Source organism: Hyla sarda, chromosome 8 (genome assembly GCF_029499605.1).
Source record: "Hyla sarda isolate aHylSar1 chromosome 8, aHylSar1.hap1, whole genome shotgun sequence".
NCBI classification, from domain to species: Eukaryota; Metazoa; Chordata; class Amphibia; order Anura; family Hylidae; genus Hyla; species Hyla sarda.
In genome coordinates, this window is record NC_079196.1 from 219,785,195 (window position 1) to 219,803,900 (window position 18,706).

Genomic DNA, 18,706 nt, shown 5'->3' on the forward strand with positions numbered 1-18,706 from the left:
TATACTGTATATGTACAGCTGGTATAAGTTATATAACTCCTGTATATAGTGATATGGACCATGCTGGTATATCCTGGTATATACTGTATATAATATATATGTACAGCTGGTATAAGTTATATATCTCCTGTATATAGTGATATGGACCATGCTGGTATAACCTGGATATATACTGTATATAATGATATATGTACAGCTGGTACAAGTTAGATATCTCCTGTATATAGTGATATGGACCATGCTGGTATAACCTGGGTATATACTGTATATAATATATATGTACAGCTGGTATAAGTTATATATCTCCTGTATATAGTGATATGGACCATGCTGGTATAACCTGGGTATATACTGTATATAATATATATGTACAGCTGGTATAAGTTATATCTCCTGTATATAGTGATATGGACCATGCTGGTATAACCTGGTATGTACTGTATATAATATATATGTACAGCTGGTATAAGTTATATATCTCCTGTATATAGTGATATGGACCATGCTGGTATAACCTGGGTATATACTGTATATAATATATATGTACAGCTGGTATAAGTTATATATCTCCTGTATATAGTGATATGGACCATGCTGGTATAACCTGGGTATATACTGTATATAATTATTTGTACAGCTGGTATAAGTTATATATCTCCTGTATATAGTGATATGGACCATGTTGGTATATCCTGGGTATATATGCTATATAATATATATGTACAGCTGGTATAAATTATATATCTCCTGTATATAGTGATATGGACCGTGCTGGTATAACCTGGGTATATACTGTATATAATATATATGTACAGCTGGTATAAGTTATATATCTCCTGTATATAGTGATATGGACCATGCTGGTATAACCTGGGTATATACTGTATATAATTATTTGTACAGCTGGTATAAGTTATATATCTCCTGTATATAGTGAAATGGACCATGTTGGTATATCCTGGGTATATACGCTATATAATATATATGTACAGCTGGTATAAGTTATATATCTCCTGTATATAGTGATATGGACCGTGCTGGTATAACCTGGGTATATACTGTATATAATAATATATGTACAGCTGGTATAAGTTATATATCTCCTGTATATAGTGATATGGACCATGCTGGTATAACCTGGGTATATACTGTATATAATTATATATGTACAGCTGGTATAAGTTATATATCTCCTGTATATAGTGATATGGACCATGCTGGTATAACCTGGTATATACCGTATATAATTATATATGTACAGCTGGTATAAGTTATATATCTCCTGTATATAGTGATATGGACCATGCTGGTATAACCTGGGTATATACCGTATATAATATATATGTACAGCTGGTATAAGTTATATATCTCCTGTATATAGTGATATGGACCATGATGGTATAACCTGGGTATATACTGTATATAATTATATATGTACAGCTGGTATAAGTTATATATCTCCTGTATATAGTGATATGGACCATACTGGTATAACCTGTATATACTGGGTATAGCTGTGTCAGATGCCTCCAGGATAGTTCTCTACTGTATTATCCTATTGAGTCCTTAACAATATATGAGTTTTCCAGCACCAAAGGGCAGTACTAGACTATAAACGCTATGGAAGATATACATGGGTACTGTGAGTGGTACTGTTATGTGAGTACTATGTAAAGTACTATTAAAGAGAAGCTATGCTTGATATAAATGACTACTGTTACTCATATATGAGCGCTGTGTATAGGTATAGTTATACAGAAGCCATAGGCGGTATAGATGTTTACAATTACTGGTACTATTACACTCACTGGCCACTTTAGGGTGGGTTCACACTACGTTTTCTCCCATACGGGAGCGCATACGGCAGGGGGGAGCTAAAACCTCGCGCTCCCGTATGCCTTCGTATGCGCTCCCATATGTCATTCATTTCAATGAGCCGACCGGAGTGAAACGTTCGGTCCGGTCGGCTCATTTTTGCGCCGTATGCGCTTTTACAACCGGACCTAAAACTGTGGTCAACCACGGTTTGAGGTCCGGTTGTAAAAGCGCATACGGCGCAGAAATGAGCCGACCGGACCGAACGTTTCACTCCGGTCGGCTCATTGAAATGAATGACATACGGGAGCGCATACGAAGGCATACGGGAGCGCGAGGTTTTAGCTCCCCCCTGCCGTATGCGCTCCCGTATGGGAGAAAACGTAGTGTGAACCCAGCCTTATTAGGTACACCTTTCTAGTCACGGGTTGGACCCCCTTTATACTTTCTACAAGGTGCTGGAAACATTCCTCAGATAATTCGCTCCATATGGACATGATGACATCACACAGTTCCTCCATATAGACATGATGACATCACACAGTTCCTCCATATAGACATGATGACATCACACAGTTCCTCCATATGGACATGATGACATCACACAGTTCCTCCATATAGACATGATGACATCACACAGTTCCTCCATATAGACATGATGACATCACACAGTTCCTCCATATGGACATGATGACATCACACAGTTCCTTCATATGGACATGATGACATCACACAGTTCCTCCATATGGACATGATGACATCACACAATTCCTCCATATGGACATGATGACATCACACGGTTCCTCCATATGGACATGATGACATCACACGGTTCCTCCATATGGACATGATGACATCACACAGTTCCTCCATATGGAGATGATGACATCACACAGTTCCTCCATATAGACATGATGACATCACACAGTTGCTGTACATTTGTCGGATCCTTGATGAGAATCTCCGGTTCCACCACATCCCAGCGGTGATCTATAGGATGAGATCTGGTGACTGTGGAGGCCATTGGAGTCCAGTGACCTCATTGTCCTGTAGGAGATGATGTCATTTTCCTGCTGGAAGTATCATCAGAAGATACAGGGTCCACTGGCAATGTCCCCCGCACCATTACACCCCCACCACCCTGAACCAGATACAAGGCAGGAGGAATCCATGATTTATGTTGTTTAGACCAAATTCTGACCCTGTCACCTGATGCCACAGCTGGAATGGAGACTCCTCAGACCAGACAATGTTCTTCCATCTTCCATTGTCCAGTTTCGGTGGCCTGTGTGAATTGTAGCTGGCATCAGTGGCCCCTGATATGGTCTTCAGCTGCTGTAGCCTATCTGCTTCAAGGTCGGACATGTTGTGAGCTCAGAGATGGTATCCTGCATACCTTGGGGTTATCAAGTAGTTTTTTGAGTTACTGTTGCCTTTATGTCATCTCAAACCTGTCTGCCCATTCTCCTCTTGTCCACACAACTGCTGTTTACTGAATATTTTCTCTTTTTTGGACCGTTTTCCGTAAATCCTACAGATTGGGTTGTATGTCCCAGTAGATCAGGAGTTTGTGAAATTTTCAGACCGGACCATCTGCCACCAACAACCAGGGCACATTCACAGTCACTTAAATACCCTTTCATCCCCATTCTGATGCTCAGTTTGTGAACAAGTTGTGAACAAGTTGTCTTGACCACATCCACATACCTAAATGAATTGAGTTGCTGCCATGTGATTGGCTGATTAACTATTTGTGTTAACAAAGCAATGTAGTTACTACAGTGGCCAGTGAGAGTATTTCAGCACTGTGTATAGCACTGTTATACAGACACTATGGATATTAAACACTAGTACTGTGACAGGTACTATTATAGCAGCACTGTGTATAGTACTGTTATACAGACACTATGGATATGAAACACTAGTACTGTGACTGGCACTATTATAGCAGCACCGTGTATAGTACTGTTATACATACGCTATGGATATTAAACACTAGTACTGTGACTGGTACTATTATAGCAGCACTCTGTATAGTACTGTTATACATACGCTATGGATATTAAACACTAGTACTGTGACTGGTACTATTATAGCAGCACTCTGTATAGTACTGTTATACAGACACTATGGATATTAAACACTAGTACTGTGACAGGTACTATTATAGCAGCACTGTGTATAGTACTGTTATACAGACACTATGGATATGAAACACTAGTACTGTGACTGGCACTATTATAGCAGCACCGTGTATAGTACTGTTATACATACGCTATGGATATTAAACACTAGTACTGTGACTGGTACTATTATAGCAGCACTCTGTATAGTACTGTTATACATACGCTATGGATATTAAACACTAGTACTGTGACTGGCACTATTATAGCAGCACTCTGTATAGTACTGTTATACAGACACTATGGATATTAAACACTAGTACTGTGACTGGCACTATTATAGCAGCACTCTGTATGGTACTGTAATACAGACACTATGGATATTAAACACTAGTACTGTGACAGGTACTATTATAGCAGCACTGTGTATAGTACTGTTATACAGACACTATGGATATTAAACACTAGTACTGTGACAGGTACTATTATAGCAGCACTCTGTATAGTACTGTTATACAGACACTATGGATATTAAACCCTAGTACTGTGACTGGCACTATTATAGCAGCACTGTGTATAGTACTGTTATATAGATGATATGGATATTAAACACTAGTACTGTGACAGGTACTATTATAGCAGCACTCTGTATAGTACTGTAATACAGACACTATGGATATTAAACACTAGTACTGTGACAGGTACTATTATAGCAACACCGTGTATAGTACTGTTATATAGATGATATGGATATTAAACACTAGTACTGTGACTGGCACTATTATAGCAGCACTGTGTATAGTACTGTTATACAGACACTATGGATATTAAACACTAGTACTGTGACAGGTACTATTATAGCAGCACTGTGTATAGTACTGTTATATAGATGATATGGATATTAAACACTAGTACTGTGACTGGTACTATTATAGCAGCACTGTGTATAGTACTGTTATACAGATAATATGGATATTAAACACTAGTACTGTGACTGGTACTATTATAGCAGCACTGTGTATAGTACTGTTATACAGACACTATGGATATTAAACACTAGTACTGTGACAGGTACTATTATAGCAGCACCGTGTATAGCACTGTTATACAGACACTATGGATATTAAACACTAGTACTGTGACTGATACTATTATAGCAGCACTCTGTATAGTACTGTTATACATACGCTATGGATTTTAAACACTAGTACTGTGATTGGTACTATTATAGCAGCACTCTGTTAGTACTGTTATACATACGCTATGGATATTAAACACAAGTATTGTGACAGGTACTATTATAGCAGCACTCTGTATAGTACTGTTATACAGACACTATGGATATTAAACACTAGTACTGTGACTGGCACTATTATAGCAGCACTCTGTATAGTACTGTTATACATACGCTATGGATATTAAACACTAGTTCTGTGACAGGTACTATTATAGCAGCACTCTGTTAGTACTGTTATACATACGCTATGGATATTAAACACTAGTATTGTGACAGGTACTATTATAGCAGCACCATGTATAGTACTGTTATACAGACACTGGATATTAAACACTAGTGCTGTGATACTGTGACTGGTACTGTGACAGGTACTATTATAGCAGCACTCTGTTAGTACTGTTATACATACGCTATGGATATTAAACACTAGTATTGTGACAGGTACTATTATAGCAGCACCATGTATAGTACTGTTATACAGACACTATGGATATTAAACACTAGTGCTGTGATACTGTGACTGGTACTGTGACAGGTACTATTATAGCAGCACTCTGTATAGTACTGTTATACATACGCTATGGATATTAAACACTAGTACTGTGACAGGTACTATTATAGCAGCACTCTGTATAGTACTGTTATACATACGCTATGGATATTAAACACTAGTACTGTGACAGGTACTATTATAGCAGCACTGTGTATATTAATGTTATAAAGAAGCTATGGCTAGACTGGAATGAGCACTATGTATAGTACTATTAAATAGATGCTATGGATGATGTACATGGGTACTGTGGTACTATTATGTGAGCACTGTGTATAGTACTGGTATAAGGAGTTATAAATGTTATACCTGTAGTATCATGACCGTTACTAATATATATGCATTATGTATAATAGCATTATATAGGTGCTATGGATGATGTACATGGGTACTGTGGTACTATTATGTGAGCACTATATAGTACTATTATACCAAAGCTATGGGTGGTATCCATGGTTACTGTAATTGATAGTAGTATGGCAGTGCCCTATAATCATGGTCCGACTGGGGCACACTGACCCATTGTTAGGCAGGCTTCAAGATGTACTCCGGATAAAGTTGATACACCCTGTTAGGGGTAATACACAGGATTCATAGAAGTTATGCTCCGCCCCCTCAGGCCCCCGTATTTCCTTGTTGTGGATTTTAAGGAAGCGGTTACAATGAGGACTGTAATGGTCAAGAGATGAAGTGTTATGGGTCTGTAAGAGAGTCCGTCATGGTGTATCCATGGTGTCTATATTGGCGGACTGGTCAGACAAGGTGTCCCAGACAGTGCGTCCCCCGTGACCCTGGGCCCTCTATACCCCCACACAGGTCTTTCCGCTATTGTCCACTGGAAATTCCATTAACCCTTTAAGTACATTGTGGAATAACCAGAACATTCAGACCAATCTTGGCCTAGATTATTGGTCTCCAGGTGTTGCAAATAGTCATAATAGAGATCTGACCTATTGAAATGACTCTCCTAAAGCCTGAGGCTGCACTACTGAGACATTCGGAAGACAACACACTCTTCTAGACAATCCACAGAGAAGTTAAGCCATGCCCATTGATGCCCTCTGCCCCGGCTGGCATGTAATCCTGTTCTCAGCTTTCCCCACATTGCTTGTTATTTATAGGATCGATTGTGTGAATCATTTCCCCCGTACACTCAGGTCCCAGAGCAGGGGAGGCGGTCCAGGAAGGAGTCCCGCTGTTTACCTGGCAGGGCCTGACATCCGATGTATTGTGGATCCTCTTCCTCTGGTTTCTGGGAGGGATGATCACGTCTCGATGACTCCTCGTCCTCCATGTATCTCAATTATCGGATTGTTCGTTTCCTGAGCTGCCATGTAATTAGTTTCCTGATTAGGAAGAGAAGGGAACAGAACATTCAGGGAGTCGGACAAAAAAAGATAAAACAAAAATGGCGCGGTCACTTTCTAACACGGTTGCAAAACCTGACACAAAGGTAACCAAACCCGCCGATTCCAACCATCTGATGTTCTCCAACCCGCGGCTCTCCAGCTGTTGCAAAACTACAGTTCCCAACATGCCCTAAACATGATGGAGAGGAGTTTGGCAGTGGCTTACCCCTCCTCTCTCCACTCAGAACTCATAGGCATTCATGAGTGCTATGGGGTGTGAGATGCAGGGCAGATGGAATTACCCTAGTGGCAGATGGCATTAACCCCTTGTATTTGTGATGCCAGGGTGAGGTTTATCCTCAATATCACCCGAAGGTATACCGCTGGACCCTGGGCTTGGCACTGAGTAATAATGAATTTTGATGAAATTATGGACAACGGTAGCTTTACTGAGGTTAGACAGGTGGAAAAGTCTATACAATTCAGCCAGGGCCCACGGAGGGGACTAGTGACTCAGGGACCTTAAGGGCTTGCTGGGACTTGTAGTAGATGCGGACAATTTAGTGCAGGCCACGTTGACTTGACAGATGATGACTGTGACTTGACTTGTGACTGACAATACTGAGACTGTGGCTTACTTGTAGCTTGTGGCTGCAGACTGGACTTAAGGCCTCCTATGACTCCAGACTCCAGACTATGACTCCAGACTCCAGACTATGACTCCAGACTATGACTCCAGACTATGACTCCAGACTATGACTCCAGACTCCAGACTATGACTCCAGACTATGACTCCAGACTATGACTCCAGACTATGACTCCAGACTCCAGACTATGACTCCAGACTATGACTCCAGACTCCAGACTATGACTCCAGACTATGACTCCAGACTATGACTCCAGACTATGACTCCAGACTATGACTCCAGACTATGACTCCAGACTATGACTCCAGACTCCAGACTATGACTCCAGACTATGACTCCAGACTATGACTCCAGACTCCAGACTATGACTCCAGACTATGACTCCAGACTATGACTCCAGACTCCAGACTATGACTCCAGACTATGACTCCAGACTATGACTCCAGACTATGACTCCAGACTATGACTCCAGACTATGACTTCAGACTTGACTGCACTGGACCTCAGCAGGAAGAGCTCTAAGCTCCAAGAGGGCTTATATGGGGGAGACTCTGGTGGGGTCCCATTGCAAAGTGTATGGCCACCTTAAAGGGGTACTCCACTGGAAAACATCTTATTTTAAATCAACTGGTGCCAGAAAGTTAAACAGATTTGTAAATGACTTCTATTTAAAAAATATTAATCCTTCCAGTACTTATCAGCTGCTATATAATCTACAGAAAATTATTTTCTTTTTGAATTTCCTTTCTGTCTGTCTGACCACAGTGCTCTCTGCTGACACCTCTGTCCATTTTAGGAACTCTCCAAAGGAGGATAGGTTTGCTATGGGGATTTGCTCCTACTCTGGACAGTTCCTAAAATGGACAGAGGTGTCAGCAGAGAGAGCACTGTGGTCAGACAGAAAGGAAATTCAAAAAGAAAAGAATTTCCTGTGCACTATACAGCAGAGGATAAGTACTGAAAGGATAAAGATTTTTAAATAGAAGTAATTTACAAATTGAAAAAATTATAATTTATAAAATAAAAAAAAATAGTTTTCCAGCAGAGTACCCCTTTAACTCCCTCCTATTGAGAACATATGCATGCTCAGTTAGGCCGAGTGTGCATGTGTATGTGTGGATTTTCAGGGACAGCTGCCGGCTCTTTATTATCGTTCCTCTAGGCTGAGATTTGATCAACTGAGAGGTTCTGATGACATCATCAGTCACACAATTTGTATTGCAGATCCTCACTACAGAGTCCTTGTTTCTCCTTCTTCTTCTTCCATGTAAGAATTATGGAGGCCACTGAGCTTCTTGGGAACGTTCAGTGCAGCAGAAATGTCTTCGTCCCCCTTCTGCAGACCTGAGCCTCTACACAATCCTGTCTCTGAGCTCTACAGGCAGTTCTTTCCCCCTCATGGCGTGGTGTTTGCTCCGATATACATTGTCAGCTGTGAGGCCTTACGTAGACAGGGCGGTGTTTTCCACATCTTGTCCGGTCACCTGGATTTACCACAAGGTGGAGAAACATCTCAGAGATGATCAAGAGAAATGGGAGGAGTCAGAGCCGAATGTCACGTGTCACAGCAAAGGGTCCGAATACTAATTTGCGCGCAAAATATTAGTTTTTCCTTTTTTTTTTAAACTCACTTTTTCACAATCTCATTGTGGGGTATTAAGTGCTCAACGTTGGTGGGGGAGGGGGGTGGGATAGATTTTAACAAAAATAAAAAAAATAAAAAATGTATATTTTCACATAACAAAATGTGAAAAGGGTCTGAAAACTTTCGGAATGCCTTACAAGAAGGTGGAGGAAGATTTATGGAAACCTGTGTAGAGGAAGAGCGGTGCAGTTGCCCATAGCAACCAATCAGATGTTTACTTTCATTTTTCTTTTTAAAAATGAAAGAAGCCATCTGATTGGTAGCTATGGGCAACCTCCCCACTGTGTTTTAAATGGTAGGCCCATAGTAGGCTTCAAGTGACACCTCTGAGCAGTGTTTTCCGTACAGTGCGCCTCCAGCTGTTGCAAAACTACAACTCCCAGCATGCCAGGACAGCCTTTGGCTGTTGGGGATAGATTTAATTATTTATTTTAGCACAAGGAACAACATAACGAAATGTGAAAAGAGAAAAAGGGTCTGAATACTTTCCGAATGCCTTACAAGAAGATTGAGGAAGATTTATGGAAACCTGTGTAGAGGAAGAGCGGTGCAGTTGCCCATAGCAACCAATCAGATGTTTACTTTCATTTTTCATTTTAGAAATGAAAGAAGCCATCTGATTGGTTGCTATGGGCAACCTCTCCCACTGTGTTATAAATGGTAGGCCCATAGTAGGCTTCAAGTGACACCTCTGAGCAGTGTTTTCCGAACAGTGTGCCTCCAGCTGTTGCAAAACTACAACTCCCAGCATGCCCGGACAGCCGTTGGCTGTCCGGGCATGCTGGGAGTTGTAGTTTTGCAACAGCTGGAGGCACACTGTTCCTAAAAACACTGCCTCTGAGATTTCTCGGCCCTCTTTTACAGGGCAGGAGAGACGGTGCAGGGGATGGCGGTGTATCACATGGGTGCTGATAGGACAGATGGGGGGGGTCTATGGAGGTGGGAGACCCCCTGTACACCTGAGAAGTGTTGTATATGTTCTGGAGGAGATGGCACACGAAGGGAAAGTGATACATTGTCTCAGCCGTTCCTAAGAGCGGAGGCGTAATGAGAGGATTAATGAGACCAGAGATCAGAAATAAACTTCATTAATGCTCCTCTGATCCTGCGCCCGGCAACGCCCAGCACAGCCGAGCCCATCACCGCTGAATTATGGATGAGAGAGGTTCACTGAAATGGCGCTGCTGCAGTATTATAGTATATTCCTGTATATAGGGGCAGAATTATAGTAGTTATATTCTTGTATATAGGAGAAGTATTATAGTAGTTATATTCTTGTATATAGGAGCAGTATTATAGTAGTAATATTCTTGTATGTAGGAGGCAGTATTATAGTAGTTATATTCTTGTATATAGGAGAAGTATTATAGTAGTTATATTCTTGTATATAGGAGCAGTATTATAGTAGGTATATTCTTGTATATAGGAGCAGTATTATAGTAGTTATATTCTTGTATATAGGAGCAGTATTATAGTAGTTATATTCTTGTATATAGGAGACAGTATTATAGTAGTTATATTCTTGTATATAGGAGCAGTATTATAGTAGTTATATACTTGTACATAGGAGCAGTATTATAGTAGTTATATTCTTGTATATAGGAGCAGTATTATAGTAGTTATATTCTTGTATATAGGAGCAGTATTATAGTAGTTATATTCTTGTATATAGGAGGCAGTATTATAGTAGTTATATTCTTGTATATAGGAGCAGTATTATAGTAGTTATATTCTTCTATATAGGAGGCAGTATTATAGTAGTTATATTCTTGTATATAGGGGACAGTATTATAGTAGTTATATACTTGTACATAGGAGCAGTATTATAGTAGTTATATTCTTGTATATAGGAGCAGTATTATAGTAGTTATATTCTTGTATATAGGAGCAGTATTATAGTGGTTATATTCTTGTATATAGGAGCAGTATTATAGTAGTTATATTCTTGTATATAGGAGCAGTATTATAGTAGTTATATTCTTGTATATAGGAGCAGTATTATAGTAGTTATATTCTTGTATATAGGAGCAGTAATATAGTAGTTATATTCTTGTATATAGGAGCAGTATTATAGTAGTTATATTCTTGTATATAGGAGGCAGTATTATAGTAGTTATATTCTTGTATACAGGAGCAGTATTATAGTAGTTATATTCTTGTATATAGGGGACAGTATTATAGTAGTTATATTCTTGTATATAGGAGCAGTATTATAGTAGTAATATTCTTGTATGTAGGAGGCAGTATTATAGTAGTTATATTCTTGTATATAGGAGAAGTATTATAGTAGTTATATTCTTGTATATAGGAGCAGTATTATAGTAGTTATATTCTTGTATATAGGAGCAGTATTATAGTAGTTATATACTTGTACATAGGAGCAGTATTATAGTAGTTATATTCTTGTATATAGGAGCAGTATTATAGTAGTTATATTCTTGTATATAGGAGCAGTATTATAGTAGTTATATTCTTGTATATAGGAGGCAGTATTATAGTAGTTATATTCTTGTATATAGGAGCAGTATTATAGTAGTTATATTCTTCTATATAGGAGGCAGTATTATAGTAGTTATATTCTTGTATATAGGGGACAGTATTATAGTAGTTATATACTTGTACATAGGAGCAGTATTATAGTAGTTATATTCTTGTATATAGGAGCAGTATTATAGTAGTTATATTCTTGTATATAGGAGCAGTATTATAGTGGTTATATTCTTGTATATAGGAGCAGTATTATAGTAGTTATATTCTTGTATATAGGAGCAGTATTATAGTAGTTATATTCTTGTATATAGGAGCAGTATTATAGTAGTTATATTCTTGTATATAGGAGCAGTAATATAGTAGTTATATTCTTGTATATAGGAGCAGTATTATAGTAGTTATATTCTTGTATATAGGAGGCAGTATTATAGTAGTTATATTCTTGTATACAGGAGCAGTATTATAGTAGTTATATTCTTGTATATAGGGGACAGTATTATAGTAGTTATATTCTTGTATATAGGAGCAGTATTATAGTAGTTATATTCTTGTATATAGGAGCAGTATTATAGTAGTTATATTCTTGTATATAGGAGCAGTATTATAGTAGTTATATTCTTGTATATAGGAGCAGTAATATAGTAGTTATATTCTTGTATATAGGAGCAGTATTATAGTAGTTATATTCTTGTATATAGGAGGCAGTATTATAGTAGTTATATTCTTGTATATAGGAGCAGTATTATAGTAGTTATATTCTTCTATATAGGAGGCAGTATTATAGTAGTTATATTCTTGTATATAGGGGACAGTATTATAGTAGTTATATACTTGTACATAGGAGCAGTATTATAGTAGTTATATTCTTGTATATAGGAGCAGTATTATAGTAGTTATATTCTTGTATATAGGAGCAGTATTATAGTAGTTATATTCTTGTATATAGGAGCAGTATTATAGTAGTTATATTCTTGTATATAGGAGCAGTATTATAGTAGTTATATTCTTGTATATAGGAGCAGTAATATAGTAGTTATATTCTTGTATATAGGAGCAGTATTATAGTAGTTATATTCTTGTATATAGGAGGCAGTATTATAGTAGTTATATTCTTGTATATAGGAGCAGTATTATAGTAGTTATATTCTTCTATATAGGAGGCAATTTTTATTAGTAAAAAAAAAAACAGAAATATTACAGTACATTCGACCACAAAAACTAAATGAAAACAATAATCACGTATTATATATCATACACTTGCATTAAAGAGAAAATAAATAAATAACAACACAAAAACATCATGAAGGTGAATATTATTCTATATGTACATTCCTCCATAATGAACGATTTTTCCCATCCTTCCTGACCTCCAAACATTTGATCCACCTCAGTTCTGACATGATCAGGTCCACTGCTCTCCTATCATGGAAGGGTTCACTGTACATGGACACGCGGGTTCTGGTGTGCCAGTGATAGTATTTTATGACGGTGATGATCAGATATAACGTCTCCCGGTCAATGTCCCTCACACTAGATGTTACACCATATATAATTTCAGGGTATTTTAGGGTCTGTAGTCTCAGGATCTTAAGCTTCCTGGATATCGCCTGCCATATGTGTCGCCCTCCCCAACACTCCAATATAAAATGTGTCATGGTCTCCTCCTCCTGACACCCCAAGGGACACTTGCGATCTGACAGACTCAGATATCTTAAATTCCCCCTGACAAATAGTTTGCCGTGTAAGGACAGCCAGGCGATGTCATGAAATTTTTTCGGGAGCCTAACACTATTCAGGAGTCTCAGACTGTCCTGTAAGATGGCGGATGTACAGTCCTTCAGAGCTGGCTGTAAATAGAAGAACGTCCTACACACCATGACATACAGGTCCTTACGGGTCTTACACTCTATATAGGACTTCTCAATGCGCCATCTCTTCAGACATCTGAGCCCGTATTCCAGGTACGGGGGGAGGTAGTCACGCGTCCATCTCCCCCTCTTGAGACTGCCGCCTCGCACCCAAGACTCTGCAAAAGGCAATATCCAGTCCCTGATACTATTCGCCCACAGGGAGCTGTTGTTTGAGTCCAGGCAACCAAAATTAACTTTTAGAAACATGGAGTCAAAGAACACCCTTGGATTCAGCATATCCAACCCACCCTCTCTCCTCTGTAGGTAGGTGATCCCTCTTTTTATTGGGTTCAACCTGTTCCCCCAAAACATCTGGAAGAACAGGCTAAAGAGCCGAGCGGAGAAACATTCTGGCAAAGGAAAAACGACAGAGACATACAAGAAGACGGGGACCAGGTAAGTCTTCAACATTGTAACCCTTTCTCTATAGGTCAGCCTCCAGTTCTTCCATCGCTGAACCTTTGCATTTCCGGCTTCCAACTTCTCTTCCCAATTTAGTTTGGCATTATCGTCCCTCCCAAATTTGACCCCTAGGATTTTAATATAGGAGGAGGCTCTCACAAATTGGGGCAGATCAAAGTCTGGATCAGAATCAGATATCCAGAGAGCTTGACTCTTCTCAAAGTTGACCAGAGACCCTGAGGCCTCCGAGTAACTTCTGATGGCCATAGACAACATCTCCACCTCACGAGGCTCAGATATCACTACAGTCACATCATCCGCATAGGCAACAACACTCAGGGGCAGGGAGTGGGGGACCGGCACCCCCTGAAAACCACACTCCTGCAGTGACCTCAGAAACGGATCTAAGGCAAATACATACAGCAGCGGACTCAGTGGGCAACCTTGTCTCACCCCCGCCTCAACCCTGAAGGTGTCACCCTGCCAACCATTGATCAGAGGAAAGCTCTCGGCCTCACAATACAAAGTCTTCAGCCAATCGATGAATTGTCCCGGAATACCGTACTTTGACAAAGTGGCCCATAGATACTCGTGATCTACTCTGTCAAAGGCTTTAGCCTGGTCAAGACTGACAACATATCTCCCACACCTCAGGGCTTTACATCTCTCAAACATCTCCCTTATGGAGATCACTGCCCCAGAGATGTTCCGCCCTTTTACTGTGCCATACTGACAGCCTGCCAACAGTGCCGGGGACAGACAAACTAACCTAGAAAACAGGATTTTTGCCAGAATCTTCCTGTCGACATTCAAGAGGGCAATTGGCCTCCAGTTCTTGATGTCACTCGGCTCTTTACCTTTAGACAGCAGAATCAGCGAGGACACTCTCATGGATGGAGGCATCAGGTGACTTTCTAGACAATTTGTGTAAACATCCACGAGGATTGGGGCCAAGAGGTCTCTGAATGTCTTATAGAATTCTGCTGTTATCCCATCCGGACCTGGTGCCTTCTTCAGATGTAACTTATCAATGGCCTCTTTGACCTCTGCCACCGTCAATTCTGCTGTCAAAGGAGAAAAGTCCAAATCATTAGTATCAGGGAGCGGAGTTGTCTCCAAGAATTGGGTCATCTTGTCTCTATCCAAAACCTTCCTCTGAAACAAGTCAGCATAGTACGATCTCACCACCCCCAGGATACCCTCCCGAGATTCCTGCAAAACACCCTGGGAGTCAGTGAGACCGGTGACAGATTTATTTGCCACCCGCTCCCGGCAATTCTCAAAGGGATCAGGAGACCCTAAGGACCCATAATCCCTTTCAAGAACCAGGGAGGTATACCTGCTGTACTGATACTGCCTTATCTCAGATTTCAGCTGGTCTATCCTTTGTTGGTCCCCACCCGCCGAATATAGTGACTCCAATTCTTTGCGCAGCTTGAGATACTGGCCATACTTACTCCTCCCCTTTTTAAAGGACAGTCTCTTTAAGAGGGTTCTGATCTCATCCTTGACATCCTCCCACCAGGCGGCCATATCATCATAGAAGTCCACCCGCTCTAGCTGACTCTGCATGAAGGAATGAACACATGTCTGAACATAGTCATCCTCCAACATACTAGAGTTGAGCTTCCATAGCCCCCTACCAATATCTGGGCGCTTAGTGGCTCCTAAACAGAAAACCAAGGCCATATGATCTGAATATGGGACAACTTTCTCACACATCTCACTAACCATTTCTGCAGGACTCACAAACGCCATGTCAATCCTACTGCTCCTGTCAGAACATGTGTATGTAAATTTTGGCTTTCTACCGCCCCGTGTAAAGACATCACTTAACCCGGACTGCAAGATCATGTTATTAAGGACTTTTGAGTCCCTGGCCACCGCTCTACCTGAGGACCTGTCACCTGAAGTCCTAGTGACATTGAAATCCCCGGCCATTATAACAGGGACAGCTGTAAACAGATATGGCTTGACATCATTAAACAACTGGACCCTTTCTGTCACTGTCTGCGGGCCATAGATATTTATGAGCCGGAGCCTTCTACCATGTATAGTGACCTCAAGGATCAGACACCTTCCCATGATGACCTCTGTCATCCTATGTATTGTCACATCCCTGGTGGTAAACAATATGGCCACCCCGGCATAAGGCTCCACAGCCAGTGACCAGAAAGAGGGACCAGACGTCCATTCCCTCTCAGCCTCACGTAGGTGCCCCAGTGTAGTCAGGCGCGTCTCCTGTAAGAAGATGACATCTCTGTCCAGATATCTAAGATGGTCATAAACTATGTGCCGTGTCCTCTTCACTTTAATACTGTTCACATTACTTGAAGCAAGTTTTAAAGTAAACCCAGCCATGATAAGATAGTACAAGAAGAGCAGAGACCTGACGCCCATCATCACAAGTCAGAATCTGAGTCCCGCTGTCCACCACCTGTCTCCATGTCTGACTCTGCATTAGCTTTTACAGTCTGGGGTTTTCTTTTTATTGGGGGTTGGTCCCTTGTGTCATCATCACATTCGTCCTCTATTCTTTTTAACTCTGTGTCTAAATCACCGTCAAACTCTGACAGAACCTCGTATCTGTTGGACACGACCATTACTCCTGCCCCATTGTTGACCTTTTTCTGACTGGTGGTATACTCTCTCTCTGGCCTGCGGGATGAGGTGTCTTTTTTCCTTCTTTTAATTTTCTGGGCCTTACTTTCCTCAGATGCAGATGGGGATACAGAAGAGGATACCCCCGGTTGCTGCTGGTCCTGTGGGACAACCTCCATTCCACCTTGTGTGTTTTCTAACTGCTGAGGTGTTGGTGCGGTGTTACCCAAGTCTGGCTGGACCTCCTGTCTTGTTAATATAGACCCAGATATCAAAATCTCCTCCTCTACAGCCTCTGCCCCCGCCACAAGGTCCTCATCAGGAAGCTCCCGGCAGATGTTGTGCCAGGCATTGGGACAGTCCCGGTGAGGGTGACCGATCTCACCACAGAGATTGCACCTGATGTTCTGGCAGTCAGCACTTAGGTGACCAGTTTCCCCACATAGATTACATTTTACCACTGTACATGTATTTGCCAGATGGCCAGGTTTACCACATTTAAAGCACTTTCTGGGCTGACCAGGGTAGAAACAAACGCCCTTTTCCCTCCCAATGAAGAAGGAGTTGGGCAGATGTTGTGTGATGTTCCCATGTTGGCGCAGCTTCACCAGGACCTTCCACCCTCCAGTCCAGATACCGTCATCATCTCTGTTCTTGGTGAGATCAGACACCAGGTCACAATGTCTGCGGAGCCACACCACAATGTCCTGGGGAGGAACAGCTTCATTCCAGAAGATGATGTTTATGATGACGGTATCTGGCTTGGATATGGGAATAAAACTGAATTTACTCCATCCATCCTTGTCTCTGAATCTGGGGAAGTTGGACCAGAACCTATCCAGATTAGACATGAGCTTAAAGCTGACATCATAGCCCTGTCTATCTGGTAGGTTTATTACTGCCAAGATGTCCGCTGGCACAAACCCCATCTGGTGGCACAGGAGCTCCCTCACCACAAACCTCCTATCCGGAAGGTCCTCCTTGGCACCTCTGTGCCGGAATCGCACAACATTCCTCCTTTTAAATGCCTGGCCAGTGTAATTGGCGCTGGAGGTGAAGGATGGAGCACCACGGCTCCAGGCATTTCTAGGAGGAACCTGGCGGGTACCTGCGTCCTGTCTTACAGGGTTGGGGTCTACTCTAGGGGGCCCTGCCACATTTGCTGTGCTTGTGGGTAAAGGGGGGAAATCCTGCACAGTATTTTGTACAATAACACCTGTCCCATCCACCTCTATATCATCATCAGACACAACACCCCACACAGATTGTGCACCCCCTCCAGCCACCGACCCCTCAGGAACATCACAGTCCGCACCCCCAGTCCGTGCCCCAACATTATCACAATCCACACCCCCAGTCCGTGCCCCAACATTAGTGCTCTGCTCCATCACCCCATCACCTTCATACACTGGTAAAAGTCCAATGTCCTGCTGATGTACTGGGACTTCTGGGACTTGTGGTGCCTCTGTTGGTCTCTGCTCCTGCTCAGGCCCAGCTGCAGGTTCCTGTGGCTGTTGTTCCTCGCCATACTTGCATATGTCCCCATCCTGGAAAGAGAACCGTGCCGGCTGTATGAGGGGTCTTGTCCCTTGCTGGGGCTCCTCCGGGGTGATGTCCGGTTCTATATCAGGTTTGGAGTCTGCTTCAAAGTTCAGCCTGTAGTTGGAGAATCGTTCCTGGTTCTTATACGTCTCTGCCAGTGGCCCCATCTTTACCAGTATACAGTCCATCTCCTTTACAATATCTGCGAGCTCAATGCTGAGTGTGTACAGTCTCTTATCATGTAGAGTCTTATACTGGGGATTTGCAGCCTTTAGCATATACACTGAGTCAATCTGCATGTGCAGCATACCCTTCAGGTGCTTGAGCTCCTCCATCCTCCTCACCAGAGCAGGGATCTCCTCCGCCAGCTGTAGCTCTGGTGCCCGGGCGGTCTC

General features: G+C 41.5%; 2 protein-coding genes across 4 annotated transcripts in view; one reads left to right on the forward strand and one right to left on the reverse strand.

Annotated features, from left to right (window-relative positions):
• Positions 1–18,706, reverse strand: part of LOC130285555 (syntaxin-binding protein 4-like) — a 186,675-nt gene that overhangs the window by 149,349 nt on the left and 18,620 nt on the right. The window contains exons 1-2 of one of the 2 annotated variants that reach the window (XM_056537109.1): positions 9,868–9,900; positions 6,929–7,071 (exon numbers count right to left, since the gene is read on the reverse strand). The gene's annotated coding sequence lies outside the window, so the exon portion shown is untranslated. Of the gene's footprint in view, positions 1–6,928; positions 7,072–9,867; positions 9,901–18,706 lie in introns of those variants that run through there. The other variant, XM_056537108.1, reaches the window with a different exon arrangement.
• The window catches only part of PPL (periplakin), a 96,512-nt gene that overhangs the window by 32,352 nt on the left and 45,454 nt on the right, over positions 1–18,706 (forward strand). The gene's annotated exons all lie outside the window — the stretch shown is intronic.